The sequence below is a fragment of the Dendrobates tinctorius genome, unplaced genomic scaffold (genome assembly GCF_039654945.1).
Source record: "Dendrobates tinctorius isolate UK_male_01 unplaced genomic scaffold, ASM3965494v1 ptg000295l, whole genome shotgun sequence".
Classification (NCBI taxonomy): domain Eukaryota; kingdom Metazoa; phylum Chordata; class Amphibia; order Anura; family Dendrobatidae; genus Dendrobates; species Dendrobates tinctorius.
Genome location: NW_027361962.1, coordinates 1,670,879 through 1,686,880, shown reverse-complemented (window position 1 = coordinate 1,686,880; position 16,002 = coordinate 1,670,879). Strand labels below are relative to the sequence as shown.

At 45.4% G+C, this 16,002-nt stretch overlaps 1 protein-coding gene across 5 annotated transcripts in view; it reads right to left on the bottom strand.

Moving 5' to 3' along the window:
• The window catches only part of LOC141073036 (uncharacterized), a 122,001-nt gene that overhangs the window by 93,992 nt on the left and 12,007 nt on the right, over nt 1-16,002 (bottom strand). The window contains exon 1 of one of the 5 annotated variants that reach the window (XM_073560342.1): nt 13,461-13,800. The exons of 3 other annotated variants lie outside the window; for them this stretch is intronic. The gene's annotated coding sequence lies outside the window, so the exon portion shown is untranslated. Of the gene's footprint in view, nt 1-700; nt 1,450-13,460; nt 13,801-16,002 lie in introns of those variants that run through there. One more of the 5 variants, XM_073560343.1, reaches the window with a different exon arrangement.

Genomic DNA, 16,002 nt, shown 5'->3' with positions numbered 1-16,002 from the left:
CATGCGCACTGGCTCAGTGAGCAAGTTCAGTGCGGTGTTCCTGACAACTTTTGTTCCCAAATTGGTAAAAGCAATTCCTGACACGTTCTTTAAAGTATCTTGACTTCTGATCTACTAAAGCTATCAACTTTTGTTTCAGTGTAGATAGTTGAGCAAGAGTATTGGTGTCTAGGTCACGTTAGTGCTGCTTTTCTAGTTTTTGGATTGATTTGAAAATTCGACTATCTCTGCTGCTCCAGCTTTTTTAAGGTGCGCCCCATGAGAAATGAGTACACCTCTCAAAACACTCTTCAAAGTTTCCCATTTGATAGAAGGAGATGTGGGATCCGCCTCATGATCTGCCTTATAATTAACTACTGTTTACTCTAATTCAGACTTGCAGATGGGTCCTGCAAGAGATTCTCATTTAGGTGCCAGGAGAAGCATGATTTCTCTGAACTTTTTTGTCCGATTGAAAAGTATATAGGTGCATGGTCTGACCATAATATTGACCCCATGGCAGCCTCCACTGGCCAATCTAATAGATTATGTGATATGAAGAAATAGTCAATTCTGCTATAAATACTCGTATTATGAATATGTGAAAAAAAACTAAAATCTTTGGAATCAGGAAGGAGGACCCTTCACACTTCCACCAGCTTCAAGCTAAATATCTGCTTTCTTATGTGTTTAATGGAAGCTGGTGGGTAAGAGGACTTACCGGAAGAGACATCCACTGTCGGATTCATGGGCATGTTGAAGTCTCTCCCGAGGATCACAGGAGAGGAGCCAGCGAACTCACCAAGACGTCTCCTACATTCTGCACCAAATTTCTGCTGTCCTTGGTTAGGAAAGCACACATTAGCTATTACAAATCTGTGGGATACCCAAGAGATTAATAAAAAGATAAATCTGCCCTCTGTATCAATTATTGAGTCTAAAGCCCCCGTCTCACATAGCGAGATCGCTAGTGAGATCGCTGTTGCGTCGCAATTTTGTGACGCAACAGCGATCTCGCTACGTGTGACACATAGCAGCGATCGGGCCCCTGCTGCGATGTTGCTGATCGTGCTCAAATGTCCCGGGCCATTTTTTGATCGCTGGCCAGCACGCATCGCTGTGCTTGACAGGGACAATGACCAACGACCTCAATACCATAGGTCTGAGAGACAGGGTCCCAACGACTGTTGTATCATTCCAGATAGTTGCTGTGTCACTGGTGAGATCTGACTGTTTGATATCTTACCAGTGACCTTGTAGCGACGCACCAGCGATCACTACTAGGTCATATTGTTGTCGGGATCACTGGTGCATCGCCAAGTGTGACGGTACCCTAATACCTCAGGCATAAAATATTTGTGAAAAGCTATCAAGACCCTTTTGACTTGGAATATGGATTTGGACCATGGAACCATTTAGGATAGTATTTTGAGGTACACCTAGAAATCGCTCCAGATTTAAAATGCATCTCCTCCAGTAACAATACCGAGACTTGTTCTTTGTGATTAGAAAAAAGTGTCTGCCTTCCTTTTTTCAGGAACATTAAGACCTTTTGCATTAAAGAAACAAAATTTAATTCTATCCATGGTCTAGATATAATAAATTTTATTTTTATAGCGCCGACAAATTCCGCAGCACTTTACATTTCAGAGGGGATTTGTACAGACAATAGACATTACAGCATAACAATAATCACATACAGTAGATTATAACAAATACCAAGAGGAATGAGGGCCCTGCTCGCAAGCTTACAGTCTATGAGGAAAGAGGTAGACACGAAAGGTGGGTGGTAACAGTTGCCCTGATTGTATGGACCAGCCATAATGTTAAGTGTGTAACAGTACGGACACAGAGGGCTAATGGATGCATAAAGCATGTGGGAACATGATGCGGGAAATCTGGTTATGGTAAAACTTTTGGCTGTGCCACACAGGGATAGATTAGGTTAATGTGTTGAGGCGGTAGGCCAGTCTGAATAAATGTGTTTTCAGGGCACGCTTAAAATTGTGGGGATTGGGGACTAATCATATTGACCTCGGAAGTGTATTCCAAAGAATTGGCGCGGCACGTGTAAAGTCTTGGAGACGGGAGTGGGAGGTTCTGACTATTGAGGATACTAACCTCAGGTCATCAGCAGAACGGAGGGCGCAGGTAGGGTGGTAAACTGAAACAAGGGAGGAGATGTAGGGTGGTGCTGAGCCATGGAGGGCTTTGTGGGTGAGGGTAATAAGTTTATACTGAATTCTGGAGTGGATGGGTAGCCAGTGTAATGACTGGCACAAGGTAGAGGCATCGGTGTAACGATTGGTGAGGAATATGATCCTGGCTGCAGCATTCAAGACAGATTGGAGAGGGGAGAGTTTGGTAAGAGGGAGACCGATTAGAAGAGAGTTACAATAGTCGAGGCGAGAATGAATAAGAGAAACAGTAAGAGTTTTTGCAGAGTCAAAAAGTAAGAAAAGGTTGAATTCTAGAAATGTTTTTGAGGTGCAGATAACAAGAGCGAGCCAGTGATCGAATGTGGGGGGCAAAGGAAAGCTCAGAATCAAGTATGACCCCAAGACAGCGGGCCTGTTGCTGGGGAGTAATAGTGGAGCCACACACAGAAATAGCAATGTCGGGTATAGGTACATTAGTAGAGGGAGGAAACACCAGGAGTTCAGTTTTTGACAGGTTCAGTTTCAGATATAGTGAGGACATGATATTAGACACAGCGTTTAGACAATCGCCGGTGTTTTCTAGAAAGGCTGGCGTGATGTCAGGAGAAGAAGCGTATAATTGGGTGTCATCAGCATAGAGATGGTACTGGAAACCAAATCTACTGATTGTTTGACCAATAGGGGCAGTGTACAAGGAGAAGAGGAGGGGGCCTAGAACCGATCCTTGGGGGACCCCAACAGTAAGGGGAAGATGATAGGAGGAGGAACCGGCAAAAGATACAGTAAAGGAGCGGTCAGAGAGATAGGAGGAGAACCATAGATATCTTCCAATGCCCACTACCACTACCCCCAATTGTCTGCCTGTAAGTGGAAACCGCGAGTTGAAGATAATTAATTAGTGAGAAATAAGATGTGAAGGGAAAAGTGGGGAAGAGGGAAAAGAGAAAAAGTAGCAAGAGAAAAGTATATGTAGTTATGGTGGAGCAAATGCTCCACATGCTGAATAACATTGGTGCTGACATTGGTACACTACTACCTATTCACCACTCAAGGAGGAAGGAAGCCCAAACTAGGCGGAAGAAGACCCGCCCCAAAATCCTCCATTCAAGTGATAAATCTTTATGACAGAATCATATACTCATTGTCTAGAACTTAACCCAATAATGTCAATTTTAGTGTGCTAGAGAGATCACCACTCAGGCAAGGACAATAACACTATTTTGACAAATTAAGAATAGAAAAAAATTCAGTTCATCACATGGATACATGACCCTCCCACTCCCCATAAATTCAACAGGGCTTGACAAGGTATACAGTACAGACCAAAAGTTTGGACATACCTTCTCATTCAAAGAGTTTTCTTTATTTTCATGACTATGAAAATTGTAGATTCACTCTGAAGGCATCAAAACTATGAATTAACACATGTGGAATTATATAATTAACAAAAAAGTGTGAAACAACTGAAAATATGTCTTATATTCTAGGTTCTTCAAAGTAGCCACCTTTTGCTTTGATTACTGCTTTGCACACTCTTGGCATTCTCTTGATGAGCTTCAAGAGGTAGTCACCGGAAATGGTTTTCACTTCACAGGTGTGCCCTGTCAGGTTCACTAACTGGGATTTCTTGCCTTATAAATGAGGTTGGGACCATCAGATGTGTTGTGCAGAAGTCTGGTGGATACACAGGTGATAGTCCTAATGAATAGACTGTTAGAATTTGTATTATGGCAAGAAAAAAGCAGCTAAGTAAAGAAAAACGAGTGGCCATCATTACTTTATAGGAAATGAAGGTCAGTCAGTCTGAAAAATTGGGAAAACTTTGAAAGAGTCCCCAAGTGCAGTGGCAAAAACCATCAAGCGCTACAAAGAAACTGGCTCACATGAGGACCGCCCCAGGAAAAGAAGACCAAGAGTCACCTCTGCTGCGGAGGATAAGTTCATCCTAGTCACCAGCCTCAGAAATCGCAGGTTAACAGCAGCTCAGATTAGAGACCAGGTCAATGCTACACAGAGTTCTAGCAGCAGACACATCTCTATAACAACTGTTAAGAGGAGACTTTGTGCAGCAGGCCTTCATGGTAAAATAGCTGCTAGGAAACCACTGCTAAGGACAGGCAACAAGCAGAAGAGACTTGTTTGGGCTAAAAAACACAATGAATTGACATTAGACCAGTGGAAATCTTAGCTTTGGTCTGATGAGTCCAAATTTGAGATTTTTGGTTCCAACCACCGTCTTTGTGCGACACAGAAAAGGTGAACGGATGAAACATACATGCCTGGTTCCCACCGTGAAGCATGGAGGAGGAGGTGTGATGGTGTGGGGGGGGCTTTGCTGATGACACTGTTGGGGATTTATTCAAAATTGAAGGCATACTGAACCAGCATGGCTACCACAGCATCTTGCAGCGGCATGCTATTCCATTCGGTTTGCATTTAGTTGGACCATCATTTATTTTTCAACAGGACAATGACCCCAAAAACACACCTCTAGTCTGTGTAAGGGCTATTTGAACAAGAAGGAGAGTGATGAGGTGCTACGCCAGATGACCTGGCCTCCACAGTCACCAGACCTGAACCCAATCGAGATGGTTTGGGGTGAGCTGGACCGCAGAGTGAAGGCAAAAGCGCCATCAATTGCTAAGCATCTCTGGGAACTCCTTCAAAACTGTTGGAAGACCATTTCCGGTGACTACTTCTTGAAGCTCATCAAGAGAATGCCAAGAGTGTGCAAAGCAGTAATCAAAGCAAAAGGTGGCTACTTTGAAGAACCTAGAATATAAGACATATTTTCAGTTGTTTCACACTTTTTTGTTAATTATATTATTCCACGTGTTAATTCATAGTTTTGATGCCTTCAGAGTGAATCTACAATTTACATAGTCATGAAAATAAAGAAAACTCTTTGAATCAAAGGTGTGTCCAAACTTTTGGTCTGTACTGTATATGTGGCACCCCAGGAGTCCGGATGGCACAGCGGCATTGCCTCCCTCACAGGGGGCAATGTCATGCCTGGAAGCAATGAGAGGTCTCCTGACCAGATAGAACAAGTGTTGGATGCTGGTGCTAACTGCAGACCAAAAGGGGCGGAGCTTAAGGGAGTGACAGTTAGTGGGAGGAGTTAGTGCTGAGGTAAGGAGTGCGGCATAAGAAAGCCCAATTGTGAGGAACCTACAATTAAAGAAATGGAGAAAATATATACATTACTACATGCTAAAGGATGCACACATTACATATACAGTAGATCACCAGAACAGTTGGTAAGTAAGAAGCTAGGCTTACACTACATATACACACGTAACACGGCTATGTAATGTGTAATAAGACATCATAGTATTCTTACTTAGACCATAGATTTGGGAAACATTAAGAATGTCACTCAGCAAAAAAGGGGTCACCAAGTAAGATAATTATTTAGAAAACGAATCATCTACATACATTCTGTAGCTGAGGAATACATACCGTAACGTAAGGAGAAGGCGCTCCTCAGCAGAGATACATTTGCGCATCCTGGTGTCCTGGAAGGTGATCCCTGGGCGCAATGTCTCCAACAAAACATCAAAGGTAGAAACGGTCATCCGACAATAGAGGAAAAACTTGTCGGGATGTGTCCTCAGAGCTGCATAAAGCCTGTGAAAATGGCCTTTATTGAGGCGTTATCTCAAATGCGGATGCACCCACATTCGTCTCCTCCTCGGATCCACAATCACTGGGTATGGCTGGCCAAAGTGGTGGGACAAAACCCAGTTGTACAGAACACGGTCAGTTGGGGTGAACTGAAGTGTGTCTAACATGTTTGCAAACCACCAAGACACCAACACAAGCACAGCAACAAAATGGCCAGATTGGAGGCTGGCACCTGGTGGAGAGGCAATAAATAGCATTGCTCATGATGTTTTAAATTATGTGCAGGCTTCAAAACCGATAAATGTCAATTCATCTCTTGGTATCACAGACTTGGCCCTATCTTGGTTTGTGTCATACCTAACAGACCGGACATTCAGCGTCTCCCACTCACACACCACCTCCTCACCTCGCCCCCTATCCGTCGGAGTCCCGTAAGGTTCAGTCCTAGGGCCCCTGCTCTTCTCTATTTACACCTTCAGCCTCGGACAGCTCATAGAATCTCATGGCTTTCAGTATCAACCCTATGCTGATGACACACAGATCTACATCTCTGGACCAGATATCACCTCCCTACTAAACAGAATCCCTCAATGTCTGTCCACTATTTCATCCATCTTCTCCGCTAGTTTTCTAAAACTTAATATGGACAAAACAGAATTCATTATCTTTCCCCCTCTCACGTGACCCCCCCAACGGACCTATCCATTAAATTAAACGGCTGCCCACTCTCTCCAGTCCCACAAGCTCGCTGCCTCGGGGTTATCCTTGACACTGATCTCTCTAGCCACATATCCAAGCCCTTTCCACTTCCTGCTGACTTCAACTCAAAAATATTTCACGGATCCATACATTCCTCAACCAAGAATCTGCAAAAACCCTACTACATGCCCTCATCATCTCCCGCCTTGACTACCGCAACCTCCTGCTCTGTGGCCTCCCCTCTAACACTCTTGCACCCCTCCAATCTATTCTAAACTTTGCTGCATGACTAATCCACCTGTCCCCTCGCTATTCCCCGGCCTCTCCCCTCTGTCAATCCCTGCACTGGCTCCCCATTACCCAAAGACTCCAGTTGAAAACCCTAACCATGACATACAAAGCCATCCACAACCTGAGTCCTCCATACATCTGTGACCTCGTCTCCCGTTACTTACCTGCACGCAACCTCCTATCCTCACAAGATCTCCTTCTGTACTCCTCTTATCTCCTCTTCCCACAATCGCATACAAGATTTCTCCCGCGCATCCCCCCTACTCTGGAACTCTCTACCACAACATACCAGACTCTCACCTACCATCGAAACCTTCAAAAGGAACCTGAAGACCGACCTCTTCCGACAAGCCTACAACCTGCAGTAACCACCGATCCACCAAACCGCTGCACGACCAGCTCTACCCTCGCCTACTGTATCCTCACCCATCCCTTGTAGATTGTGAGCCCTCGTGGGCAGGGTCCTCTCTCTGCCTGGACCAGCTGTGACTTGTATTGTTTAAGATTACTGTACTTGTATGTATTATGTATACCCCTCCTCACATGTAAAGCGCCATGGAATAAATGGCGCTATAATAATAAATAATAATTTTGCAAGGTTGCGAGAAAAAAACGCCAGTCAGATCACATACGGATGCTTACATGGGCAAAATACACGGCGACACCCTGACAACGGATTGTACGGATCACGATTTAGGGACTATTTCTGCGTATTACGGCCATAAAATACGGACCGTATTTTTATACGTTGTGTGTGACTCCAGCTGAAGAAGAACTATCTCGGGGCATGGTCTGCGATATTGTGGACCTTGTATTTCTGGTCTGAGTAGAATTTAGGAAGCGTTTCATATTCCCTGAAGATGAGTCTTTATGTGGAATTACGTTTTGTTCTGTGATCCACCTGGATTTGCCCATAGGTGACTGTGATTAATAGAAGCTCATGGAGGATCTCGAGGGTGCCCCAAAAGTGAGATAATTATCCCATTAGACCCCGCCCCCTCACCAGCAAGCCCCCTCCAAATTGTAAAATCAATTGTTAGATTGATGGGGACGTGAGTCAAACCTTATGAACCCTTTCACAAGAGATCTTGTAAGGAAAAATAAAATGAGTTTCTTGACCTGCTGCTGTTGTAAGTTTCACCACTAGGTGGCACCAGAGTCACAATAATGGCTGAGGTTTAGGCCTCTTTCACACATCAGGTTTTCGCCGTCAGGCGCGATCCGGCTCTTTTGACAAAAACCGGATGCCGGCGAAATGCAATGCCGGATCCGGTTTCCCCCCCCCCATTGACTTGCATTTGCGCCGGATCGCGCCGGATGGCCATGCGTTTCTTCCGGTTTTCGCCGAATCCGGCAATGTGTCGCAATCCGGCGTCTGGAAAAAACGGCTACTGTAACGTTTTTTGTCTCCGGCGAAAAAGCCGGACACGCCGGATCCAGCCCGTCCGGCTTTTGCACACAATGAAAGTCTATGAGCGCCGCAATGCGCCGGATCCGGCAAAAGCCGGATCCGTTTTTTTAGGTCTGAGCATTCTCAGTAGCTCTGCCCACATCACACATATATAAAAGCATGACAGTGGGACCCTCAGCCACGCCCAACATGCCACCAAGGACAGCAACCAGGCGCAGGAGACCACTGCAGCACCATCACCACCCCAAATGGAGCAGCAAAGCGACCATGCTGAACAACGGGAGGGGAGTCCAGCAGCAGATGAGAGACGGTAATTATCAAATCCCCCATTCCTCAAAACTAGGGCCATGGAATATCAAGATATTCATTGCCCCTTTGTTTCTCTTTATTCAACAGCCGCCCAAGAGATGCAGCAGCAGCAGCAATGGCAGCAGCACCACCCACAGCCATGGAGTCTGGCCAGCAACATGACAGCACATCTTCTTCTGGGAGCCCTCCCTCGCATCGTCAGCGTTTGACGGTAAGTTTTTATTTCCAAAATCCATCACCTCTGTAATATATGTCTATTCATGGCCTTTTATTTCAAAACAGGAATCACAAGCTGAAGAGGAGCTCCCAGAAGAAGGAAGGGGTGGACAGACACCTGGAGTGGGCTCACAATTGGTAAGTTTTTTTGCATCAAACGCAGAAACACAACATCACACTACACACAACACATAGAAAACAATGTTCTGCAGACCTCACACAGCAAACAAATGCCTACATCCAAAGACATAACATTTTTTGTTTTCTTCTCTAGTCTTCCCAATCTGGTGCTCGGCCAAGAGGTCCTCGCAGTGCCTCCCAGGGTCGTCGGCGACAGCAACGCGGCGGTCACCAGCGTGTAAGTATAATATTTAAGTTTTAAATTTTGGTACACTTTTTAATTCATGTCTTAAAGTGTGGTGACTAATTTTGCTATTTTTCTCTTTTACTCTAACAGCCTTCACAGCGTGCTCCCGACTCAGACGGTGAGGATGGAGGGACTGATGTGGACCAGCTAATCGATCTCGTCAGAGAAAGGGAGCCGCTCTGGAATATGGCTGACCGCCGCCATGCTGACCTGATCGTTACCCGACGACTCTGGGAGGAAATCTGTTCTCTCCTTGTGGACCGCTGGGAGGACCTCGATGCTCGGGCCCAGATTAAAGAGCGTAAGTATATACAGTACCAGTTGCTTGATGTAAGCCAGTGTTTCCCGAACTCCAGTCCTCGTGGTCCCCACGGATCATGTGTTCAGGATTTCTATTTACTATGGAAATCCTGAAAACATGACCCCTGAGGACTGGAGTTTGGGAAACACTGATGTTGTATACTAACCACTTTGTCCTTTCTTGTTTCAGGGGAGAGAATTGTGAAGCGGTGGCGGTCTGTGAGGGATCGTTTCAAAAAGGAGTTCAATAAAGAGATGCAGGCCCCGAGTGGATCTGGAGGACGCAGGAGCAAGTACAAGTACGCAGAAGCCCTGTCGTTCCTCCGGGATACAATGGTCACCAGAAGGTAAATATTACACACCACATGTGAAAAAAAAAATGTTTAGATGTACCATTTTTTTTTTCAGCCAGGGCCATACCATGTCACTATTTACTTGTTTTTTTTTCTCTTTATTCCACAGCACGGTGAGCAGCACTCGGGAGCCTGCACGATTGGACCCTTCTGAGGCGATCCCTGAGGAGACCGGCACCGAGGGACACTTCGACCGCCCCGGTACATCTGCACCTTCCCACACATTCGACCCATCTGTCCCATCCACCAGCACAGGAGCATCGTGGCCGCCTACATTACATGAAGCTGCTGGTGAGGAGATCGCTTTCCCTTTACCCCACCCTTCTGCCCCTGCCACCTCTAGTACACCTGCGGGTACTTGGGCGGCAGCGGCAGAGGGGTCAGGAAAAGACTTATGCGCCAGAGTTCTTGCATCTGAATGCATCTTTCCAGAACTGTCTAAAAGTCTTGTCAGAGCAAATCTCCGCAGGCTTTCAGCAGATCAACTCCAGCATTCTGGAGGTGAAGACTCTTCTGCAAACCATGCATTCAGAAGCAAGATCTTCGCCAAACCACACCTTTTTCAAGTCTGTTGTGGAGCGCATGGAAACGCTCTCTCCTACCCAGCAGATGCATGTAATGCATTCATGCCACGGTGCTCTCCAGCACGTTACCTCCCAACCTCCTCCTCCCACCACAGTAGTTCCTCCACCTGCACCCCCTCCAGCCACTTTCCATCCTCCCCCTCCTATTACGTACCAGCAACCTCCCCAGTACCAGCAACCTCCCCAGTACCAGCAACCTCCCCAGTACCAGCAACCTCCCCAGTACCAGCAACCTCCCCCGTACCAAACTCCTTCCCCATACAACTTGCCATCAACATCATCTGCTCCTACAGTCCCTGCCCAACCCTCCACTCCACCGCCCACCACCGCTTCTGCCTCCCACATGTCCACCCATTCTGTAGCTTTTTCCACACCTTCACCTCTAACTGTTCCTTCCCCACCACGATCCCAGTCCTCTCTCCACACTCCCAGTGTCGAAGTGTCCCGCAGCCCCTCCAGCAGTATTCCCACCCCACACTACACCGAGTTATGTTTTTTTTGTAATAAAAATGCCCATTTGGTTGGTTTCAAACATTTATTAAAAAAGTTTTTTTTAACTTTAAAAACATTTTACAAAAAAAAAAATATTTTAAATAAAAGTTAAATTATCGTTTACACTGGTTGTCTGTCATTTCTTTCTGCGGCGAAATATGTTTAAAAAAAAGGTTAAATAATTTCAAAGGTCAAAAGGTATTCAAAACCTGGTATATAACTGTGGGTAAATTTTAGCTTTTTGCCACAGTTGTGTTCCTGGTTGTGTTTGAAGCAAAGTATTTCACCTAAAAAGTTGTGTTTATTGTTGGTGATTTCCTAACAATGTACACAACTTTTGTTAAAAGGTGAAATACTTTGCATAAAACACAACCAGGTACACACCTGTGGCCTAAAGGTAAAAATAGTAAGACCATGACAAGATAGCCAACTTTGGTTGGCAAAGGTATATACTGTTGGTACAGAAGGCACACAAGTAAGGCACAAATCTTTCACACTGTCATCCTGCCAGTGTACTCTGCCTTGAGGTGACAAAGTATATTGCAAAATTGTCCCTCATTACTGAAACCGTCACAGAACTTCTAGTGGTAATGTCATGGTAATCTTGCAAGGTGGTTTCTTCAGAGGTGTCCTCAATGGAAATGGGTTCCTTGCAGATAACAAAATTGTGGAGTACCACGCAAGCTTTGATCACCTCGTCCACAGTTTCTGTCTTGAGGTTGATCGCAGTCAATAGGACCCACCATTTGGCTGTCAGAATACCAAAGGTACATTCAACCATTCTTCTTGCTCTTGTGAGGCGGTAATTAAAAATGCGTTTTGTTCTTGACAATCCTCTGCTACCGTACGCTTTCAAAAGGTGTTCTGACAGCTGGAAGGCTTCATCCCCTACACAGACAAATGGCATAGGTGGACCAGATGTTTGCGGCAGCGGTCTAGGGGATGGGAACTGGAAGGTGTTTCCATACAGTTTACGCCCCATGGCAGACAGTTTGAAAACTTGAGAGTCATTGGAGCGGCCATAGGCCCCAATATCAACAGCAATAAATTTGTATTCCGCGTCAGCGATGGCCATGAGGACAATTGAAAAATATTTCTTGTAATTGAAATATTCCGATCCCGATCCGGCTGGCTTTACAATGCGGATGTTTCCTGTCCACAGCGCCCAAGCAGTTCGGAAACTGACATATCTGTTGAAACTTTTCTGAAATTTCAAGACACCTCTCTGTTGTGGGCTCTGGTAAAAACTCTTCAGCTAAGGAGTCCCACAGTGCACGGCATGTGTACTTCACTATTCCAGATATGGTGGAAATCCCGAGTCTGTACTGGAAATGCAGTGACGAAAGGGATTCTCCAGTTGCAAGAAATCTGTGGGGAATTAAAAAACAATCAATTAGTTTAAAATCACAGCATTACATACCAAAACTCAGCTATAACACTTGGAGATACAAACTACCACCAACAAGATTGCAGTGAAAGTGTGCTCTGATGCGAGCATATCCAATAAATGTAGCTTACCTTAAAGTCACCATCAGACGCTCTGCGGGTGAAACAGAGAAGCGGCAATAGGTGTCCGATTTTCTTATGAGGTGTGCAATGCGCTCCACCAAGTAATCAAAATTCTCCATTTTCATCCGAACATATCCAAAAAAATTTATCCGGGTTTCGTCTAAGGTCCATGCAGAGTGTAGAATAGACCCCACGCGTCATTCTCTTGGCTGTGATGGGGTGGATCCACAAACGTCGTCTACGATGCCTGATACGCTGCTGTCTCGCTCTCTCCTTCTCCAGAACAATCACCCTCAAACGATTCGCCTCCGCTGTAAAATCCGCCAAATTCTTCAAAATATTTCCAATCACAACATCCATCTTCGCCAGTAACTTGCTCTTCTCTCCAACCTGCACTTTCTCCTCTACAACCTGTCAAAGAAGGGCTGTAGGAACATGCTATATATAGTTTTTCAGTAGCCAATCCCGTTCGGAAGGCCACAAGGGGCGATTTTAAAAACCGGATCCGGCGTAATCCGTCGAAAAACGGATCGAAAACCGGATGAACCGGATGAGACGGATCCGGTTTTGGCTGTCAAGCGCAAGACGGATCCGGCAGAAAAACGGATCAGTCACATCCGGTTTTACAAAACATTTGCCGAATCCGGCGCTCCGGCACGACGCCGGAACGCGCCTGACGCCGAAAACCTGATGTGTGAAAGTAGCCTTACGGAGATTAAGCAACAAGTCCCTATTGATCTCCAGATCTCCGTATTTTTGTTATAGAAGTAACAGTTGACTCCCCAGCTTTATATGGTATATTATGTTTCAAAAGATTTGAGCCTTGTACTCAATGGTAGAGTGGCTAAAGTGTTGTTATACCTCTCAGACAGGAGCGGCTCCAAACTATAACAAATGGCCCACTTACCTGTGAGGATAATCTCCTCTTCAGAACCTGTGCCTCCCAAGATGGCGCCGACACTCCCCGGCAGGAAAACCCTAAGGCCGGAGCGCCCTAATGGCTGCCTGCAACTCCGCGCTCCACCTGACACCGCCGCCACCAGGGCCACACCAGACTCTGATCCCGACAAGCCCCCCCTCCAACACAGGGCACAGGCAGGTGTGTTATTAAGGCCACGGCGTGTGTCAGAGCTGAGGTGAGGCGCGGGCACAGCTCTCTCCTACCTTCACCCAGAGGCCTCCGGGCACCGGCTGCTAAGATGGGCGTATACGTCCTTGATACAGACTCGTTCCGTGCATGCTATCTTTCATAAAATATTTCATTACAAGTAAAAGCAAACAGATGTTCTCGCGTGAAACCTAAAAGTCCAAACAATTAACCTTAGTTAATTTTACTACAATAAAAGCTTGTAAGTCTTTATTTATATCATCTGCTCATTCCCAGCACCGCCACCCACATTATCCTCCCTTGGTAAACACAACAATTTGGCGTCAACACCTTGTGCCGTATAGCTATTCACTCCACAGTGGCCTAAATACAGGCAGATACAAAACATGTCAGAATCCCCCTTTTATATAGTAGAAAGAGACCCGCAGACTTCCCTGAATCCTCTATCGAAACTCATTTTTTTCTCATTAATGTGCACTCTGCACCCCATCTTGACTGAAAAAAAACAGAAATGTAGAAATTTTTGCAAATTTATTTAAAAAGAAAAACTGAAATCTCACATGGTCATAAGTATTCAGCCCCTTTGCTCAGTATTGAGTAGACGCAACTTTTGAGCTAGTACGGCCATGAGTCTTCTTCGGAATGATGCAACAAGTTTTTCACCCCTGGTTTTGGGGATCCTCTGCCATTCTTCCTTGCAGATCCTCTCCAGTTCCGTCAGGTTGGATGGTGAACATTGGTGGACAGCCACTGTCAGGTCTCTCCAGAGATGCTCAATGTGGTTTAGGTCAGGTCTTGGGCTGGGCCAGTCAAGAATGGTCACAGAGTTGTTCTGAAGCCACTCCTTTCTTATTTTAGCTGTGTGCTTAGGGTCACTGTCTTGTTGGAAGGTGAACCTTCGGCCAAGTCTGAGGTCTAGAGCACTCTGGAAGAGGTTTTCATCCAGGATGTCTCTGTACTTGGCCGCATTCATGTTTCCTACAATGGCAACCAGTCGTCCTGTCCCTGCAGCTGAAAAATAGCCCCATAGCATGATGCTGCCACCACCATTTTTCACTGTTGGGATTGTATTGGGCAGGTGATGAGCAGTGCCTGGTTTTCTTCACACATACTGCTTAGAATAATCACCAAAAAGTTCCATTTTCATCTCATCAGACCAGAGAATCTTATTTCTCATAGTCTGTGAGTCCTTCATGTGTTTTTTTTTTAGCAAACTCTATGCAGGCTTTCTTATGTCTGGCAATGAGCAGAGGCTTCTCTGCCATAAAGGCCCGACTGGTGGAGGGCTGCAGTGATAGTTGACTTTGTGGAACTTTCTCCCATCTCTCTACTGTATCTGTGGAGCTCAGCCACAGTGATCTTGAGGTTCTTCTTTACCTCTCTCATCAAGGCTCTTCTCAAACGATTTCCCAGTTTGGCTGAATGGCCAGGTTTAGGAAGACTTCTGGTGGTCCCAAACGTCTTCCATTTAAGGATTATGGAGGCCACTGTGCTCTTAGCAACCTTGAGTACTGCAGAAATTCTTTTGTAACCTTGGCCAGATCTGTGCCTTGCCACAATTCTGCCTCTGAGCTCCTTGGCCAGTTCCTTTGACCTCACGATTCTCATTTGGTCCGACATGCACTGTGAGCTGTGAGGTTTTATATAGACAGGTGTGCGCCTTTATAAATCAAGTCCTATCGGTTAAATTAAACACAGCTAGACTCCTATGAAGGAGTAGAGCCATGTCAATGAGGATCACAAGGAAATGGACAGCATGTGAATTAAATGAGTGTCTGAGCAAAGGGGCTGAATACTTATGACCGTGTGAGATTTCAGTTTTTCTTTTTTAATAAATTTGGAAAAATTTCTACATTTCTGTTTTTTTCAGTCAAGATGGGGTGCAGAGTGTACATTAATGAGAAAAAAATGAACTTTTTTTGAATTTACCAAATGGCTGCAATGAAACAAAGAGGGAAAAATTTAAAGGGGTCTGAATACTTTCCGTACCCACTGTACATACATACATAGAATGAAAGTCACAAACAGACAAGCCCACTGAGATAATCACGTGAAAGGAGGATAACTGTTACGTTCAGTCAGTCTATCGAGTGTTGAGTTTGAAAATCCACATAGTTTCTACCAACACATGGGCCATGCACACAGCGAACAAGTCTGTAGGACAGTGCTCACACCGCCAAAAGACTGAAACACAGAAAAACACAGTAAAACCAACGTATAAAAATACTCTGTTGTAAAGAAGTAATAGTAAACAGCAAGTGCTAGTAAAAAAAAAAAATGATAAAAAAAAGGTATTTGGTTGATACGCTTTTTGCAAAAGATGTATACTAAGCCGCTCTACCAAACGTTAAGGTAACACATATCAGAGCAGTCCCTAACTGATTTATTTAAAAACCTGATCATGTGTATAGTACCTATATGAGCAGGATTCAGACAGGTAATGTCCGATGTGGACACACTGCAGAGGACGCCCTTTAAGTGCATGGTCCATGGGTTGCCCTCCCAGGGCTGTGGGGTACTCGGTACCGGGCCGGTGTCAGGGGGATGTGCTGCGGTGGCGGTGACCCGGTCCGTGGCCCTGGGCTCCCAATGTCAATG